Source organism: Somniosus microcephalus, chromosome 7 (assembly GCF_052327205.1).
Source record: "Somniosus microcephalus isolate GS21.2 chromosome 7, FLI_Smic_1.0, whole genome shotgun sequence".
Taxonomy (NCBI): Eukaryota; Metazoa; Chordata; class Chondrichthyes; order Squaliformes; family Somniosidae; genus Somniosus; species Somniosus microcephalus.
This window is the reverse complement of record NC_140993.1, coordinates 234972549-234991946: the sequence shown is the minus strand read 5'-3', so window position 1 is coordinate 234991946 and position 19398 is coordinate 234972549. Positions and strand designations below refer to the sequence as shown.

The 19398-nt window shown below is 50.4% G+C and overlaps 1 protein-coding gene across 1 annotated transcript in view; it reads left to right on the top strand.

Annotated features, from left to right (window-relative positions):
* The window catches only part of LOC147115148 (coiled-coil domain-containing protein 102A-like), an 830702-nt gene that overhangs the window by 287872 nt on the left and 523432 nt on the right, over positions 1–19398 (top strand). The window lies entirely within an intron of this gene.

The window sequence follows — 19398 nt, the reverse complement described above, 5'->3', positions numbered from 1 at the left end:
CACCAAACTTGGGGGTGTGGCAAACAGTGAGGATGATACCAATCGACTGCAACAGGGCATAGAAAGGCTAACAGAATGGGCAGACAAGTGGCAGATGGAATTTAATACAGAGAAGTGTGAGGTGATGCATTTTGGCAGAAGGAACAGCGAGAGGCAATATACACTTAATGGCACAGTTTTAAAGAGTGTGCAGCGACAGAGGGACCTGGGAGTTAATGTGCATAGGTCCCTAAAGGTGGCAGGACATATTGAGAGAGTGTTTAGCAAAGCATATGGGATCTTGGGTTTCATAAATAGAGGTATTGAGTACAAAAGTAGAGAAGTTATGCTGAATCTTTATAAAGCACTGGTTGGGCCCCAACTGGAGTATGGCATCCGGTTCTGGTCACTATACTTTAGGAAGGATGTGAAGGCCCTTGAGAGGGTGCAGAGGAGATTTACCAGAATGGTTCCAGGGATGGGGGATCTTAGCTACAAGGACAGGTTGGAGAAGCTGGATTTGTTTTCATTAGAGCAAAGGAGGTTGAGGAGTGATTTGATAGAGGTGTACAAGATTATGACGGGTTTGGATAGGCTAGACAGGGAAAGGCTGTTCCCACTAGTTGATGGTACAAGGACTAGGGGACACAGATTTAAGGTTTTGGGCAAGAGATACAGGGGGGATGTGAGGAAAAACTTTTTTACGCAGCGAATGGTGAGGACCTGAAACTCGCTGCCGACAGAAGAGATGGAGGTGGAGACACTCAGTGTATTCAAGGGGAGACTGGATAGGCACTTGAGGGAAATAAACTTATATGAATACGGGGATAGAGCGGGGGAATGTGACTGACTTGGTTGCTCTACAGAGAGCCGCACAGACTCGATGGGCTGAATGGCCTCCTTCTGTGCTGTTATGACTCTATGGCGTAAAAATTGGGTAGCACCCCGAAAAAGTTAGTGCCCCTGCAGCAGATTTTCACAGGTAGCGCCCCGAGAGGGAGGAGGCTTTCCTCCCCTTATTAAAGGGGAGGGGCCTGGCGCAGCGCATCCCGGCACCCAGCTGGACCACCAGGGATCGGGAGTGCCGGCAAACGAGCCCGGCACTCAAGATGAGTGCCGGGCTCATGGAGAGCAGCCGCCACCCCGCGGAGGGGGCTTCACGGGGGCCGGGGACAGTAACGGGGGCAGGTGCTGGCAGGCGGCCAGCAACAAAAATGGCTGCCTGCACCTCCCCTGTTACTAGCGCCACTCCGGCCGCAGATAGGCCCCCCTGACCCCGGCGGACATAGCATCCGGCGGTAAGTCGAGGGACGCCACCCAATATTACAGCTGGGGCGTGAGCGAGGCGCTGTGCACGGTGATGACATCATCACCGGCGGCACAGCGCTGCACGGCGCTAACAGTTAGCGCCGCCGCTAACCTCTAAGGGCACTAACGGGAGGTGCAAATCAACCGAATTTAGCCCCCTATGACTCCATGACTGTTTTTAAGGCTGTAGTGATGGAGCCAGCAAATATGTTGATGATGTTGATAATAATAGAACTGCAATGGGTAGGTTAGGTTGTGAAAACTGAGACAGGAGGGGCAAGGAGGCAGATGGTGGATTTCCTAGGCAAGTTTAGCGATGATTTGGGGCGGGAGGTGGCAAAAATGAAAGTTGATAGAGTAAGGGAAAGTGGGTGCCTGGAGATGGAGTGAACAGTGAGGAAGTCTTGGAGGAAGCAAAAGCAACAAGTGGAATGTCATATAAATGCAGTAAATCTTTGCATGCTAACATCATAGTCATGTCAACGTCATTGTTACATAACCATACCTGAGAGAATGTTATGAACTAACTTGAACGGGCTCTTTCTTTGGTGCTGTTCCTCGTGATGCTGCTCTGATTGTAATTCTGTATGCCTCTTCAATTTTCTAGTGCAGACTGGAACCTTCTGGCATTAGAATTTGACCTTTCTTTGTTCTCTCAACATCTGCAATACAAAACACAAAAATGCAGATTGCTTTAAAAAGCATTTCATGGCAATGTGCTGTATGGATACGCCCAATTACCTTCAATAGACTTTTACTAGTTGCAAAAGAACTGTCATTCCAGTGTTGAGATGAATGTGAACAAATGCAGTAATGTGTAATTTGGAACATTAATACTGCAGTTTGGTGAAGTAATGTGGCTGCTCCATAATGAAACCCCGATTCCTCTCTTTATAGCTCAGTGGTCATGATTTTTAGCTCCCTTAATGGCTCAGTAGTCAAAATATTATTTGGTGCCAATCACAGATAAGGCCATCTCTGTCCACTTCCTTATATCACTCTCCATATCACTCTCCACCAACTTCCCCCTTCCCCCTCCCAATCCTACTTCCTTCTGTGTCTGCCCCTGGAAAAAAACTCTCTCCCAACTCTCTTACAACGGCACTTTCAAAAGACTTTGGCCCTCCACTCACCATGACATTTCTGCAGCTACTGATCTGCTCAACTACACCCTCCCCACCACCTTTGATGCCCTAGTCCCTATTAAAACCATTAATCTCTCTCACCCTGGCCGTTCCCCCTTATCTCCACTCCCTTAAGTCCAAGGGATGCAGATTTGAATGGATATGACGGACAACTGGTTTAGCCATTCACCGCCAGATCTGGCTGGACCACACAAAGCACTATTGGGCATTGCTTTCGTCTGCCAAAACTGCTCACTATTCTAGGATCATTCTGGAATGCAAAGATAACCACCAACTTCTTTTGTCTACTGCAAACCGTCTTCTTAAACCCCACTCCCCTGTCTCCTCCACCCTCACCTCCGACAACAAGTGCGAGGAGCTCATGGACTTCTTTGTCTCTAAGATTGAGGCCATCTGATCAGCTGCCTCTGCCACTTCCCTTCCTTCCCCTAGCCCACTGGGCCAAACTTCCTCTAAGGATCCCCCTGCCCTACCCCTGAATTCGCATCTTTCTCCAGTTTCTCTCGGATCTCCCCTCATGACCTCTCTGCGCACACCTTGTTGATGAGACCCACTTCCTGCTCTGTCAATCCTATTCCCACCAAACTGCTGACCACCCAACTTCCTTTTCATGCTCCTATGTTAGCTGACATTGTTAACGGTTCTCTCTCCTCAAGTATTGTCCCCCTCTCCTTCAAATCTGCTGACATCACTCCTCCCCTCAAAAAAACAACCCTTGACCCCTTTGTCCTTGTAAACTACCATCCCATCTCCAACCTCCCTTTCCTCTCGGAAGTCCTTGAACGTGCCTCCCAAATCCGTGCCCATCTTTCCTGCAACTCCGTGTTTGAATCCCTTCAATCATGTTTCCGCCTTGCCAAAGTACCGAAACTGCTCTTATCAAAGTCACAAATGACATCCTTTGTGACTGTGATAAAGGTAATCTATCTCTCCACATCATACAATCATAGAATCATAGAAATTTACAGCACAGAAGGAGGACGTTCGGCCAATCATGTCTGTGCCGGCCGAAAAAGAGCTAGCCAGTCAATCCCACTTTCCAGCTCTAGGTCCATAGCACTTCAAGTGCATATCCAAGTACTTTTTAAATGTGATGAGGGTTTTTGCATCTACCACCCTTTCAGGCAGTGAGTTCCAGGCCCCCAACACCCTCTGAGTGAAAAATGTTCAACTCTCCTCTAATCCTTCTACCAATTACTCTAAATCTCCGCCCCCTGGTTATTGACCTCTCTGCTAAGGGAAATAGTTCCTTCCTATCCATTCTATCTGGACCCCTCATAATTTTATACACCTCAATTAAATCTCCCCTCAGCCTCCTCTGTTCCAAAGAAAACAACCTCAGCCTATCCAATCTTTCCTCATAGCTAAAATTCTCCAGTCCTGACAATATCCTCATAAATCTCCTCTGTACCCTCTCTAGTGCAATCACATCTTTTCTGTAATGTGGTGACCAGAACTGTACGCAGTACTCTAGTTGTGGCCTAACTAGTGTTTTGTACAGTTCAAGCATAACCTCCCTGCTCTTCTATGCCTCGGCTAATGAAGGAAAGTATCCCGTATGCCTTCTTAACCACCTTATCTACCTGTCCTGCTACCTTCAGGGATTTGTGGACATGCACGACAAGGTCCCTCTGTTCCTCTACACTTTTCAGTGTCCTACCATTTATTGTGTATTCCCTTGTCTTGTTAGCCCTCCCCAAATGCATTTCCTCACACTTCTCCAGATTGAATTCCATTTGTCACTTTTCTATCCACCTGACCAGTCAATTGATATCTTCCTGCAGTCTACAGCTTTCTTCCTCACTATCAAGCACATGACCAATTTTTGTATCATCAGCAAACTTCTTAATCGTGCACCCCTACATTGAAGTCTAAATCATTAATATATACCACAAAAAGTAAGGGATACAGCCCTGCGGAACCCCACTGGAAACAACCTTCCAGTCACAAAAACACCCATCGACCATTACCCTTTGCTTCCTGCCACTGAGCCAATTTTGGATCCAACTTGCTACTTTCCCTTGGATCCATGGGCTTTTACTTTTCTGAGCAGTCTGCCATGTGGAACCTTGTCAAAAGCCCTGCTAATATCCATGTAGACTACATCAAACGCACTACCCTCATCGACCCTCCTTGTTACCTCCCCAAAAATTTAATCAAGTACGTTAGACGTGACCTTCCCTTAACCAATCCATGCTGACTGTCCTTGATTAATCTGTGCCGTTCCAAATGATGATTAATACTGCCCCTCTGAATTTTTTCCACTAATTTGCCCACCACTGAATTTAGGCTGACTGGCCTGTAATTACTCGGTTTATCCCTTTCTCCCTTTTTAAACAGAGAGGATTGGAAAATGATGGCCAGAGCCTCCGCTATTTCCTCCCTTGCTTCTTTTATCAGCCTGGGATACACTTCATCCGGGGCTGGCGATTTATCTACTTTCAAAGATGCTAAACCCTTAGGGGGAGAAAGTCACTATCGCCCCGTTTGGGGCGCTAATTTTTAAAAGTTTGAAAAGTTAGTGCCAGGTGCTAACGATTTCAAACTTTTGAAAAATTCACCCTTTGCACTCTAAAAAGGAAGTGGAGCACTAAATCAAGCACTCCACTTCCTTCTTGGAGCGCAATCGGCAGCAGGCAAGGCGGAGACTTCAGCAGCGCTTCACACTGGGCCGTGCAGCGCTGCCCCGTTCAAAGGATCCTTCCCTCCCTTAAAGGGAAGGGCCATCACTGCAGGCTCTGCAATATAAAAAGTACCTACCTGCACCACCAAGGCAGCTGCAATCCCATGTGATCAGCCCAGTACTCAAGCACAGTGCTGGGCTGATCGATCGTGGGCAGGAACACACGAAAAAACCTGGAACAACAGAGGTAAGTTTTTGTTTTACTTACCTTGGCCGCCTCACCTTTAATCATCGCCCCCGAAGCGGCCGGCGGCCCGATGCACGCCTCCCGCAGCTGTCGGTGTTTTCGACCGGCGCTGCTGCAGGGGGTGGAAGTCAATTTTGGGTCCGGGGCGATGCGCACAGCGATGACGTCACGATCTCCGGGCAAAGGAGATCGGGGCGCAACACCGTAGCACCGCCGCAGAACCCCCGCCGAATATGGCGGGAGTCGATATCAGCACTGCGCCCGGTCGCAAAGCAGTTTGTGCCCCATTAGCACTCCCCGGGGGCGTTAACGTGAGGCGCAAATGCACCTAATTTCTCCCCCTTAATATTTTCTCTCTCACTATGCTTACCTCATCTAATATTTCGCACCCCTCCTCCTTAAATACAATGGGCAGGATTTTCATTGGGCTCTGGAGGCGGGATTGGAGGCGTGTGGGGGTTAAAATCTCAAAATCAGGGGGCACGAACCCATCCCACCCTCAACCCGCCTCCATGCCAGTTTCAAAGCAGGCGGATACCTGACCTATGCTGGGACCCGCCACCCCGAGGCGGGAAGGGGATTAGTGCCAATTAACTGCCTGTTAACAGGTAGTTAACAGGCAGTTTTTAGCCTAATCCCTATTTTTATTCCTGAAGTGTGGGATTCCTGATGGCTCCAAACCACGCCAAGTTAGCGAGGCCGGCCGTTGGGCTGAAGAACTTGGAGGGTTCGAGATGTCCGGTGTTCCCGTGAGTGATGGGTGCATGAGTGAAGAAGTAAGTGTGTTTGGTGTGTGTAAAGTGTTTAAAGAAGTTTTACTTACCTTTACAGCCTTCCTTCCTTCAGGTCTCGGGAGTCCCTCATCTTACCGGCACAGAAAGCAGAATGGCCGCAAGCTGTCAAAAGTTGCAGCATTCAGCTTTCTTTTCTGGAGAGATCTCTAAATCAGCCTGAGAGGAAGGAATTAACTTAGTGTACAGATTGTCAGTGTTTGACAGCTTCAAAGAGCTGTCAAATGCTGATATTTCATCTGTCAAAAGCTCTTGACAGATGAAATGTCAATCTGTGATGTCACCTGTTGCCGGGTGGCCCTTAATTGGCCTGCTGAGCCTGCTGGGTGGGCTCAACAAGGTCAATCAAGTGAAAATCATGTGGGTTGGCCACAACTCAATGGAGGCGGGACTAAAGCCCCGAAAGTTGTAGTCCCGCCTCCTACACGCCTCCAGAATCAAAATCCAGCCCGATGTCTGCATCATCCCTCTCTTTTGTGAAGACAGATAGAAACATAGAAACATAGAAGATAGGAGCAGGAGTAGGCCATTCGGCCCCTCAAGCCTATTCTGCCATTTAATGAGATCATCCAGATTCAGTACCCTGTCCCTGCTTTCTCCCCATATCCCTTGATCCCTTTAGCCTTAAGAAATATATCTAACTCCTTCTTGAATATATTTAATGAATTGGCCTCAACTGCCTTCTGTGGTAGAGAATTCCACAGGTTCACCACTCTCTGGGTGAAGAAATTCCTCCTCCTCTCAGTCCTAAATGGCTTACCCCGTATCCTTAGACTGTGACCCCTGGTTCTGGATTCCCCCGCCATCAGGAGCATCCTTCATGCATCTAGTCTGTCTAGTCCTGTTAGAATTTTATAAGTTTCAATGAGATCCCTCTCATTCTTCTAAACTCTAGCAAATACAAGCCCAATCGACTCAATCTCTCTTCATACGTCATTCCTGCCATCCCAGGTATCAGTCTGGTGAATCTTCGCTGCATTCCCTCCATGGCAAGAACATCCTTCCTCAGATAAGGCGACCAAAACTGCACACAATACTCAAGGTGTGGTTCTCACCAAGGCCCTGTACAACTGCAGCAAGACATCCTTGCTCCTGTACTCGAATCCTGTCGCTATGAAGGCCAACATACCATTTGCCTTCTTAACCACCTGCTGCACCTGCAGGCTTACCTTCAGCGACTGGTGCACAAGGACACCCAGGTCTCGTTGCACTTCCCCTTTTCCCAATCTATTGCCGTTCAGATAATAATCTGCCTTCCTGTTTTTGCCACCAAAGTGGATAACCTCGCATTTATCCACATTATACTGCATCTGCCATGCATCTGCCCAATCACCCAACCTGTCCAAATCATACTGGAGTTTCTCTGCATCCTCCTCACAGTACACACGCCCACCCAGATGCAAGGTATTCATTAAGAACCATACCTACGTCTTGCTCCTCAACACACAGGTTACCTTTTTGGTTTCTAACTTGGTCTTTCGCAACCTATCTGCAGCCTTTAACATGTTTGATCACACCATCCATCTCCAACGCCTCTCCACCATCATCCAGCTGCGAGGAACTGCACTTGCCTGGTTCCAGACTTAACTATCTCATCGTAGGCAGATAATCACCTATGGCGGCTTCTCTTCCCGCTCCCGTATCGTTACCTCTGGTGTCCCCCAAGGTTCTATCTCTGGCCCCCTCCTATTTCTCATCTACATGCTGTCCCTTGGTGACATCATCTGAAAACACAGCGTCAGTTTCCACATGTACACTGATGACACCCATCTCTACCTCACTACCTCTTCTCTCGATCCCTTCACAGTCTCTAATTTGTCACACTGCTTGTCCATCATCCAATACTGGATGAGCAGAAATTTCCTCCAACGAAATATTGGGAAGACTGAAGTCATTGTCTTCGGTCCCCGCCACAAACTCCATTTCCTAGACAATGACTCCGTCCGTCTCCCTAGCATCTGTCTGAGGTTGAACCACACTGTTCTTAACCTTGGTCTCATATTTGACCCTGAAATAAGCTTCCAACCACATATCCTCACCATAACTAAGACCGCCTATTTCCACCTCCGTAACATCGCCCCTTCTCCGCCCCTGCCTCCGCTCATCTGCTGCTGAAACCCTCATCCATGCCTTTGTTACCTCTAGACTTGACTATTCCAACGCACTCCCACGTTCTACCCTACGTAAACTTGAGGTCATCCAAAACTCGGCTGCCCATGTCCTAACTTACACCAAGTCCCGTTCACCCAGCACCCCTGTGCTTGCTGACCTACATTGGCTCCCGATTAAGCAATGCCTCAATTTTAAAATTCTCATCCTTGTTTTCAAATCCCTCCATGGCCTCGCCCCTCCCTATCTCTGTAATCTCCTCCAGCCCCACAATCCTCTGCGATATCTGCACTCCTCTAATTCTGCCCTCTTCAGCATCCCTGATTATAATCGCTCGACCTTTGGTGGCCGTGCCTTCAGCTGCCAAGGCCCTAAGCTCTGGAATTACCTCCCTAAACCTCTCTGCCTCGCTACCTCTCTTTCCTCCTTTAAGACGCTCCTTAAAACCGACCTCTTTGACCAAGTCACCTGCGCTAATTTATCCTTATGTGGCTTGGTGTCAAATATTGTTTTATGACGCTCCTGTGAAGCGCTTTGGGACGTTTTACTACGTTAAAGGCGCTATATAAATACAAGTTGTTGTTGTTGTTGTGCACTACTGAGCAGCACAAAGCAGCTCAGTTGTAATGCAATTCACCTTAATTGACCTTAATGCCCCTGGGCTTGGGGCAGGAGTGAAAACTGTCGTGGTTCCTCATCAGTGATTCCTGCCGCAAAGTCTGCATATGTGTATATCAGATGAGGACAGGATGAGGCTCAACTGTGCTGTGTTCCCTTTTGCCGAGTAGCCTACCGACAGTCCCGTGAAGAACGGGCACCTCTGATGAGGTGCAGGAGAGCTGCCAGCACCTGTGGAATTGTACCCCAGCATCAGACATTTCCTTCAGGAAAGGAAGGGAGAAAATAGGGGAAAAAATAATGCGCATTATCAAGGCTGGAAGATTGAAATGATTATGAGCCTGGAGTTTCCTGCGGGGGTGAAACCTGGAAGTAGCGCCCGAAATGATGCCCATTCCTGTACCCATTCTGCCAGTGTCACATTTCTTGCCAATCTCATCAGCATTTGCCTGAATGTAAAAATGGCCGTATATCAGCATAAACAATCGAGGCCCCCGGAAGATGCTGAACTCACACGGTCACACCATATATTCCTTCTTTAAGTATGAAAATTAAAGTTTCAACTGATTTAACCATTATTGATGTGCTTTAGACACAGCGGCCTAGAAATTCAGTATAGCCACTTTTGGGGCGGTAAAGTCGGGCGGGCGCTAAATTTAGCGCCCGCCGGAAAGTGGAGGCCACTTCACCGATATTCAGTAGCTTTGGCCAAGGAGTTTGGGCGAGCGCTGAAACTGGCGTTGCACTCCTATCTTTAGGCGCTAAGCCGGCGGTGCAGACTGATAACGCCGAGGCCGGGCGCAGCGCAGGTGCGGTCATGTTTTGATTGACAGCAGACACCCTGACGCCGGCCAGCTCTTAAAGGGGGAAGGGTCGACTTTGTCTGCTGCCACGCCCTGGATAGTGGAGCCCTGCAGCTAGGCCTGAACACTGCTGGTGGACCCAAATAGCGCCTGAAGCCATGCAGAAGGCCCGTGAACGAGCGCAGCACTTCTCAGAGCATGCTTTGAGGGTGCTGCTTAGGGGTTTGGAAAAGAAAAGAGAGATCTTGTGCCCGGACAGTGGCAAGAAGGCTCCCAGGAAGCAGTACAGGAGAGCCTGGAGGGAAATCGCCCAGAGGGTCTCAGCCAACAGCGATGTCCCCAGGACTGGTGACCAATGCCGCAAGAAGTACAACGACCTCACTCGGTTGGTCAGGGTGAGTACCCTTTCCAGTGTCCTCCTCATCCTTGCATGTGCACCTCACATTATGGGCAAAGGGACCTCAAAGGCCTAATGGCCAGCCCTCCTCCCGCAGCTATGGCACTGGCATGATCATCAATAGCACTTTCTGCACTTTACACACTGGCCAAGCTATTCGACCATGGGAGGCAGTGCACACAACAACAGGGCACCACACTGTACTTAGAGGCCGCCCTTTCTCTTGCAGGCCAAGCTGGCGCAGAATCTGAAGAGCCGGACTGTCACCGGGGGAGGCCATGTCCAGTTCCAGGAGCTCAGTGACCTGGAGGAGCGCGTGGCTCGACTCATGCGTGCCCGGGTGGTTGGCCCCGTAGCTATTGGAGATGCCGACCCTGTGCTGGGCCCCAATGGTAAGGACATGACCGTTTGCACCTCTCTCGTTCCCCTTGCGCTTCAGATCTACATCCTTTGCCACTGTCCCACCAATGCGCATAATGCCACCACTCATGCCTCCCTCGCTGACGCCCTGTCCTCACTCTAAAGCTACTCTTGTGCCTTCCTGCTTTCAGCTGGTGAGGAGGAGGTCCCTGAAGCTGAGAGTGCCAGTCCCTCGGAAGAGGAGGACGATGAGGACCAAGAGGAAGGCGGCACATCGGGGGAACCCTCATCCGCGCCAGGGGATGGCAATGGAGGGGAGACGTCTTGCCTGGAGGAGAGCCAGGGGGAAGTGTTGCAGGGGGGTGTAGCTCCTAGGCCCAGTGGCGTCCAGGCACGCGGGAAGGGTCGGGCAGCACGGCGGCCTTCTCCCCAGAGGGGGGAAGTGTTGCAGGGGAGGGCAGTTGCTGGGCCCAGTGGCGTCCAGGCACGCGGGAAGGGTCGGGCAGCACGGCGGCCTTCTCCCCAGAGGGGGGAAGTGTTGCAGGGGAGGGCAGTTGCTGGGCCCAGTGGCGTCCAGGCACGCGGGAAGGGTCGGGCAGCTCGGCGGCCTTCTCCCCAGAGGGAGAGTCCGGCCTCCAGTCCGGAGACGGTCCTCGCCCAGGAGGTGCGCCTCCTTGACGAAATGTCCGCGGACTCGGAGCGGCGCCACACCGAGTTCATGGGGGTTGTGGGACAGTTGCCTCAGGCCATTGAGTCCCTGGCTCATAGTGTGGCCGATTTCGGGGACTCACAGGCCAGGGGTGTCAACCAACTCGCGGCAGCACAGGACGCGAGTCGAGAGTTCCTGAGTGGTGCCGTGCAGACACTGGCTGGTCTGATGCGGGCACAGACCAGGGCAGTTCGGGCACTCACTTCTGCCACACTCGCTGTGTCACGGAGGCATCGCCAGGGCACCCGCCGCCCTGCTGCAGCACAGCGGTCTGGCCTTCACCAGATTGCTGCGCTTGCTGCAGTGCCAGCCCGGCTGAGTGCCAGTGTCTCTGGCGACCAGCGAGCGCCTGGCATCAGCCAGCTTGCCCCCATTGCTGCAGCCGCCACTGCCACTCCCCCAGCCAAGCTGCGACGAGCTGCTGCAGAGACTGATGCTGCCCAGCCACAGCTGCAGCAGTCAGCAGCCGGCCCCTCCAGGGCCGGACCTCGTCTAGGCCGACCCCCAAGGGCATCTGCCGTCACGCATTGTGCCCCTCAGGAGCCTTCCCCCAGCCTTGCAACACCCACAGGGCCCAGGTTGAGGCGGAGCAACAGGTCGGGCAGGGGCCGGAGAAGCCTGCACAAGGACTCGCCCTCTCGGCACACCAAGTAGAGTGTGTTGCCAACTGTTTTTTTATATGGGGGTGTTTGTGTTCTGTGTGGGGGGGGCTTATTTTGGTAAGGCCGAAGATGAAGGCAACTGTTTTTTTATATGGGGGTGTTTGTGTTCTGTATGGGGGGGTTTGTCTTGGTTAGGCCGAGGATGAAGGCCAATTGGATGGACAAGTTTTGTTATTCCTCCCCAGGTTCTGGGAGTGAGATATGTTTTTGACTGTTTTTTGGGGGTCTTGTCTGTTTTTCTGTTTCATGTGGGAAGGGCCCTGAGTTTGTTAAATAAAGCTTTTTATTTATTCAGCTTGTCCAGGTGTCATGTTTCAAGTGGTTGTTGCGTTAAGCGGCTGAGGGCTTGCGGAGCGGCTGCATTCAGGTGCGTTCATTGCCACAAGCCATTCCCTGACAGGGGGCCTAGAAGTGTCGTTCAATAAGCCGCCGGCGGACGGCCCTTGGACCTTGTGGCTCCCTCCTGGGCTGGTACTCCTCCTCCTCCTCCTCCTCCTCATGGTCCTCCTGCTCGTCCTCCTGAGGTGGTGGTCCAACGTGAGGTGGCAGTGCCTGAGTCCTGCGGATAGCCAGGTTGTGCAGCATGCAGCAAACGACGACGAACTGGGAGACTCTATCCGGCGAATACTGTAGAGATCCGCCGGAACGATCCAGGCAGCGGAACCGTTGCTTGAGGACGCCAATCGTTTGCTCTATGATGTTCCTTGTGGCTTGATGGCTTTCGTTGTATGCCTCCTCAGCAGGGGTCCTGGGCGCGCGGAGCGGGGTCATGAGCCATGTACACAAAGGGTAGCCCTTGTCCCCAATAAGCCATCCCCTTGGTGGAGGCTGTGCCTCGAACATGTCAGCCACAGTAGTCTGGCGCAGGATAAATGCATCGTGGCTGCTTCCTGGAAAGCGGGCATTGACAGCTAGGATGCGCTGCCTGTGGTCACACACCAGCTGTACATTGAGGGAATGGTAGCCCTTCCAGTTGTGGTAATCCTCGGCATTGTCGATAGGTGCCCGCATAGCCACATGCGTGCAGTCAATGGCGCCCTGCACCATGGGGAAGTCGGCGATCCTGGCAAAACCGACTGCACGCTGCTCCTGCCTCTCTAGGGTCATGGGGAAGGAGATGAATTGGTGTCTCCTTGCGAAAAGGGCATCGGTGACCTGCCGGATGCAGCGATGCACGGCGAACTGGGAGATGTTCGCTATGTCCCCAACAGCGGCTTGGAAGGAGCCGCTTGCATAAAAGTTCAGAGCCACCGTGACCTTCACTTCCACCGACAGAGACGTCCTGCACATCAGCTGTGGACGCAGATCTCTGTGAAGCAGCTGGCAGATCTCTGCAACCACCTCCCTTCTGAAGCGCAGCCTCTTAACACAATGCGCGGCAGTCATGGTGAGATAGGACACCTGCTGCCGGTATTCCCTGAGTGGGTAAGGCCTACGTTGCCGACGCCTGATGGCCCCTCTGCGTCTAGGCATGGCTGGCCCTCTCACACAGCGTCTGCGAGCCCTTCGCACATAATGCTGGAACTGAGGGTTGGAACCCCATGCAGCCCCCATAATAAACTTGCAAACAGTGAAATCACAATGAGTCAAATTTCCAAGCTCTGGCCAGAAGCCAAAAATACCTCTCCTATGTTGTCCCAAATCAGTAAGGCCTGTTCCTTGGTCTCTGTCCAGAAATCCAAAGCACTAAAGTCATTGCAGCAAAATGGCTGGCCTTTATAGTTCAGTCTAAGTGCCCTTTAATTATCGCTCCCCGAGGCCCGCAGGGCCTCTGCTGCGTTCCACTTCACAGTTCTTAACAGCGCCACGCCCACATTGGGTGGGCGCCACTGAATTTCCGGTTTGGGGCGCACAAACAGCGTTGCACGACGAAATGACGTCATAAGCTGCGCGCGCAGCTGAGTGGGCGCAAACACTTTGCGCCGGCGCTAAATGTCAACTGAAGTTGGGCGTAGGCGCAGATCGGCCTGCGCCCGGGCGCTAAGTGCCTAGCGCTCGAAATCTACCCCTCTTATGGCGCTAACGGCTGGCGAACGCAACTGAATTTCTAGGCCAGCATGTTTAAGAACCTGCAATTGTGCAATGTTTTCAATTTTTAATGTGATTTATTCTGATGCCATAACAACGCATTTAATGGAACAGAAAATACAATGCAGGTCTCAGTGAGGATCAATTTGAAACAAAAGGCTCAAAAAATTGTAACAAAGCATCAGAAATATTACTTTGTTTCCTGCTGCGCCCGAAAATCTGGTGGTAATTTGAGGAGAGCCTCTGAGCAAGCACAATCGCAGGACACATGTGTGGAAGTCTCTGTAACTTGGGGATGGAGCCATTATTACGGGTGGCGATGTGCTCGGGTGGAGAGATCGATAGATAATCGTAAAAGATCGAGGAGATTTGGGCGTATTGTACTTGCGCACAGGACTCACTTAGGCCCAGAATTCTGCTATCTTTTCGGCAGTGCATTTGCTTTGCTCCCCAATTGCGCATGCCTTTGAGCACAAATATGCAGAAAATTCCTGGTCATGATGCCTGGCACGACTCACCTCGCAAGTACAGCATTGCTATTAACGTGCTAATATGGGAGGTATGGAAATTAAACTCGCACTGCAAGGACATTTTGAAAGTTTTACTTACGTTTGCAATTCCACTCCTCAGCTTGGTTAAATCTCATTTGCCAGCTTCCTGCTGCTGAAATGCTTTCATTCATTTGAGTGGGTGATCTGGCCCGTGAGCTTCTTCATAGCTCTCGGTGCCAGCCAACATAGGTGGTAAGAGGCTCAGGAGTGGGAGACACATCCGACCTGACAACCCTTCTTTCATCCGCTGACTACAGAGAAGTGCTCATGCTGGGGTAGAGCTTTCGCTAGGTTCGCCCAAAATCGGCCAAACCAGCGCAAAAGATCAAGGAATTTCAATCGCAAGTTACGTCCAGCGTAAATCGAGTTTCCACGATCTTTTACGCTGGTTTAAAAAAGCATGGCGCTGGAAGCTGGCCCCGCCCACAAAACTGCCCACGCCCCCGGATCGAATTAATCACCGTGGCGAGTTTCCGCTACTTGCACCTGTTTCCCAGCCTTCGAGGAGGCTCTTAACATTAAGCTTTTTTTTAGGCACATGGGCACTAATAAACTCCTTTCAAAAGCTTTAAATATTAAATAATATTTAATTTACTAAGAACCTGACCACTGTACACCAATGAAATGAGTAAATGGTTCTGTATACATTCAGAAGGGAGAGAAGCAAAGCTGGAAATGGAAGGCAGTAAATTAGTAGGTGAGTTTAGAAGGTAGAGGAAACAAAGGCTGGAAAATAGTTAACAAAGGGGTTTGGCAGTGCTTAATGTTATATACTTCAATGTAAAGAGTCTAGTGAATAAGGCAGATGAGCTGAGGGCACAGATAGACACGTGGAAGTATAATATCATAGCTATTACTGAAACATGGCTGAAAGAAGGACAGGAATGGCAGCTCAACATTCTTGGTTACGAGGTTTTCAGATGAGATAGAGAGGGGGATAAAAAAGGAGGGGGGTCGCAATATTGATTAAAGGAACAATTACACCTGTGAGGAGGGATGATATGTTAGAAGGATCATCAAATGAGGCCATATGGGTTGAACTGAAGAACAGAAAAGGGGCCATAACACTGCTGGGAGTGTACTATAGACCCCCAAATAGTCAGAGGGAGATAGAAGAGCAAATATGTACACATATTTCTGAGAAGTGCAAAAACAATAGGGCAGTAATAGTAGGGGATTTCAACTACCCTAATATTAACTGGGATAGAATCAATGTAAAAGGTATAGAGGGCACAGAATTCTTAAAATGCATTCAGGGGAACCTTTTTGCCAGTACGTAGCAAGCCCAACAAGAGGGGGCGCGGTTCTGGACTTAGTTTTAGGGAATGAAGCTGGGTAGGTGGAAGGGGTATCAGTGGGAGAACATTTTGGTGGTAGTGATCATAATTCAGTTAGACTTAGTGTAGTTATGGAAAAGGACAAAAATAGAGGAGTAAAAATTCTCGATTGGGAGGAAGGCTAATTTTACTAAGCTGAGATGTGATTTAGCAAAAGTGGACTGGAAACAGGTTTCAGTAAAGGACTCAATGGTGTAAGTCTCACCAAATATTATTGCTTGGGTAGAGTTTGAAAGAAAGACATGGGCCGGAATTTTCTGGGGTCCATGCGGGCGTGATTGGAGGCGGGTCGGGTGGGAAATTTGAAAAAAGTCGGAGCGGGTTGGGAATCCTCCGTCATCCTGCCCCCACGCACCTTTCCCTTGGGTGCGTTTGCCGGTACAGCAGTGACCTGACTGGCAGAGGCGGACGACCTAATTGAAATCATTATAAGCTTGTTGTCAGACACTTAAGAGCCTTTTTTCCCCATGATTTCCAATTTCTTTGCATGTCCACGGGATTCAAGCAGCTCGGGAACCATGTCTGTCAACCTAAGGAGGGAGGTGAGTGGCCATTGCTCCAGCTGATTACTTGACAGCGTCAAATATACTGTAAAACTCCGACCTCACAGCTGATCACTTTCCTCAGGCAGAAGCTATTGCTGACTACATTGCCAGCACAGATTTAACTTTCTGCAGGCTGCAAGTGTTTCCAGCAAAGTCTCCATCCAGTGTCACCTCATTGGAAGAACCTCTCTCACCATTGACAGATCGCCTCGTCAACTTTACTTGACCTGACATCTATTCCATAAGCATGGGTGCCGTTTATACTGTCTCACCTCAGAATCTGACCAGGATGAGCCCCAACACCAACAGCACCAGGCACACCAGCAGCACCAACAAGAACACCACAAACCTTCTCCGCAACCACCTGATGCTGCACCAGACAGAGGGCATCAGCACCCGAGCACATTGCTGCCCGGGAGGCCAGGGATGGCCTCATCATGGCCTGATTTACTTAACTTTACGCTGTATACCCATATGGCTGCCACATGCTGTGCCAGGTTGGCACCACCCCACAGCAACACCATAAACCATCCCCACAATGACCAAGCCATTCACCATTGGTGGAGGTACCGTTATGTCTCACCATTCACTGCAACTCACTAAGCCACTTCCAAAGGTGCACATAAATTTCTCCAAGACTGGAAAGTGATGAAAATAAAGATTTTTATGGTTGACATCACATTAACGGAAACTTGACATTAACATTGAATAAAACACCCAAGTGGCTACCATTGTGAATCTACTTGTGTGCCATCTTTCTCTTACACATGCTTCTATGAGGTGCTACCCCTGTGGCTTTAGCAGAGGTAGAGGTAGCCTGCTCACTTCCCTGCTGTGACTGCTTAGACACTCTTGGTGGAAGTCCTCTGGGTTTTAGAGCCTCTGATGGCCCCGCCAAAACCTGCTCCTCCTGCGACTGTGCAGGGGCAGACTCGGCCATCGCTGTCTGAGGAGGCATCTGGAACTCTGACTGAGGGGGTGGCAACGGGAGAGAAGTGTGAGCGCTTTGAGAGGAGCCCCCACTTCCATGTGCCCTCTCACCATCATCCCTCTCATGGGCCACCTGCACTTCCTTGCTAGCAAGGCGCAAGAGAGCACCTTGCTGCACATCAGTGGGGCCATGAGGACCCATGTCTACATTGACATCCCTACTAGAGAGGAGGTCTATGAGCCTCTGCCATCTGTTCTCCATAGATAGCATGTGCTCATGTGAGTGGTGCATTAGTTGCTCCATGCAGGTGGCCATCCTTTCCATAGAAGAGCCTACTGTCACCATCACCTGTGACACAGTGGTGTTCATGTTGGAGATGGACTCCTCCATTCTCTGAACATTTGCAGAACCTGTCAGAGCCTCCTGCACTTCTTCCTGCGCCTCCAGGACTGCCCTCTTTCTGGATGGCCCCTGAGGCTTACCGTCTGCATGCAGCTGAGCAGAGCTAGGAGCGTCCTGCACCCTCCGGTGAGGAGTCTCCACTGCTGTCCCTGTCTCCACCTTCTCCTCTTGCTCACTGTGAGTTGTGAGCCACCAGGTGACAACACTACTCTATCTCGCATGGGACCCACTGAGGTGTGCATATCTGCACTGGTGCTGGGGGTGCATATGTCTGGTGATGATGCACCCTCAGAGGCTGGAGGCTCCTCTGAGGAGTCATCTTTCTCTTCCTCCTGGACAGTGGGGAGGGCTCTTGATGGAGCTGTGGGAGAGTAAAGAGATGAATTAGATATGTCATATGAAGAATACGTACAGATACTATTATGCACATGATGACCATTCAGTGGCTGATGACATCAGTGCCCACATGACTGATTGATTTACGCCATGTAGCTGTTTGATATGTAATTCTGTTACCAGTTTGCTGAGATGTCCCCCTCTCTTCATCTCCCACCTCGAGCTGCTCGGCGAATCTCGATACTTCAAATGCAGTCTCCCCTGCTGCTGTGAGGGTGGCAAATGATGGTGTTCCACCTCCAGTTCTCTGCCTCTCCTTATTGTGGGCTTTCTTTTCCTGCAAGGAGGGAAAGAAGAGAAGGTTGAGTGAGAGTGATGGAATTAGTGTAAGGAATGGATGGGTTAGATCTTTAGAGGGAGACTATGATGGAGTGGGATGGCAATGCCAAGTGACCTCTTTGTGTGTTGTTTGTTGGTATGATTGCACTAGGATGAGGGTGAGTGTGAGGGGTGGCTAGTAAGATGGGATGTGATAATGTAGATAGAGAGAGAGAGATGGGTAGATGTGCAAGGTATGTTGGTGTGAGCAATGATGTGCAGGAGTAGGCTTGGGAAGGCAGAGTGATGGGGATGTGATGAGAAGCACAGCAGGATAAAGTTGAGTGTGGATTTGTACTCACCTTTCCTGATCTATTGAGATCATTGAAACATTTCCAGCACTGCACCCAGGCCCTCCCTGCTGTTGACCTCCTCTGCAATTTGGAGCCAGGCTTTTTTTGTCTCTTGGGGAGGTCTCTTCTGCCCATTGGAAGGGAAGAGGAACTCCCTGCAAGCTCTCACTCCCGCCACAAGCATATGGATGGAGTCATCTGAGAACCTGGGTGCAGCCCTCTGCCTCTGCGCAGTCATGTCTCCAAGTGTTTGGAGCAATCAAAGCCTCCAATGCAGTGCCTGCACACTCCTAGATGAACCTTCAGATGCAATGTGGCCATGGCTCCTTTAAATATCTGGGTGACGTCATCAGACCTACATCATTTAATTGGGCCGGGTAACGTGCAGGGCAGGCTTAATAGGCCCCATTGACGCAAATTCATTTTCTGCAGCGGGATGGAAGCAGCAATGGGGTCACGACCTGCCACGCCGACTGCCCACACCCGACCCACCCAGGAACAGAAAATTCCAGCCAAGCAGTTAAGAAAGACTGTGTTAACCTTAACACCAGAATCATAAACAGACTCTCCCTTCTCTTGCATTGTGCTGCTTTGGGAGTATTCTCCAAGATGAGAATGAATGAAAATGAATATTAGGTGATCCATTTTAGATGTTGTGGCTGAAGATTTAATCTAGAGACGGATTGGGAGGTGGTGTGATGCTAGAAAGCGGTCGGGAAACCCGGGAGAACGGATTTCCCACAGGCTCCGTTGAATATAATGGCAGGGGCTGATTAACACTTCAAAGCTCTGATTCCCGCCCGTAGCTAGCCAGATGGAGAGGCTGGCTGGCTGCAGGCTGGAAGG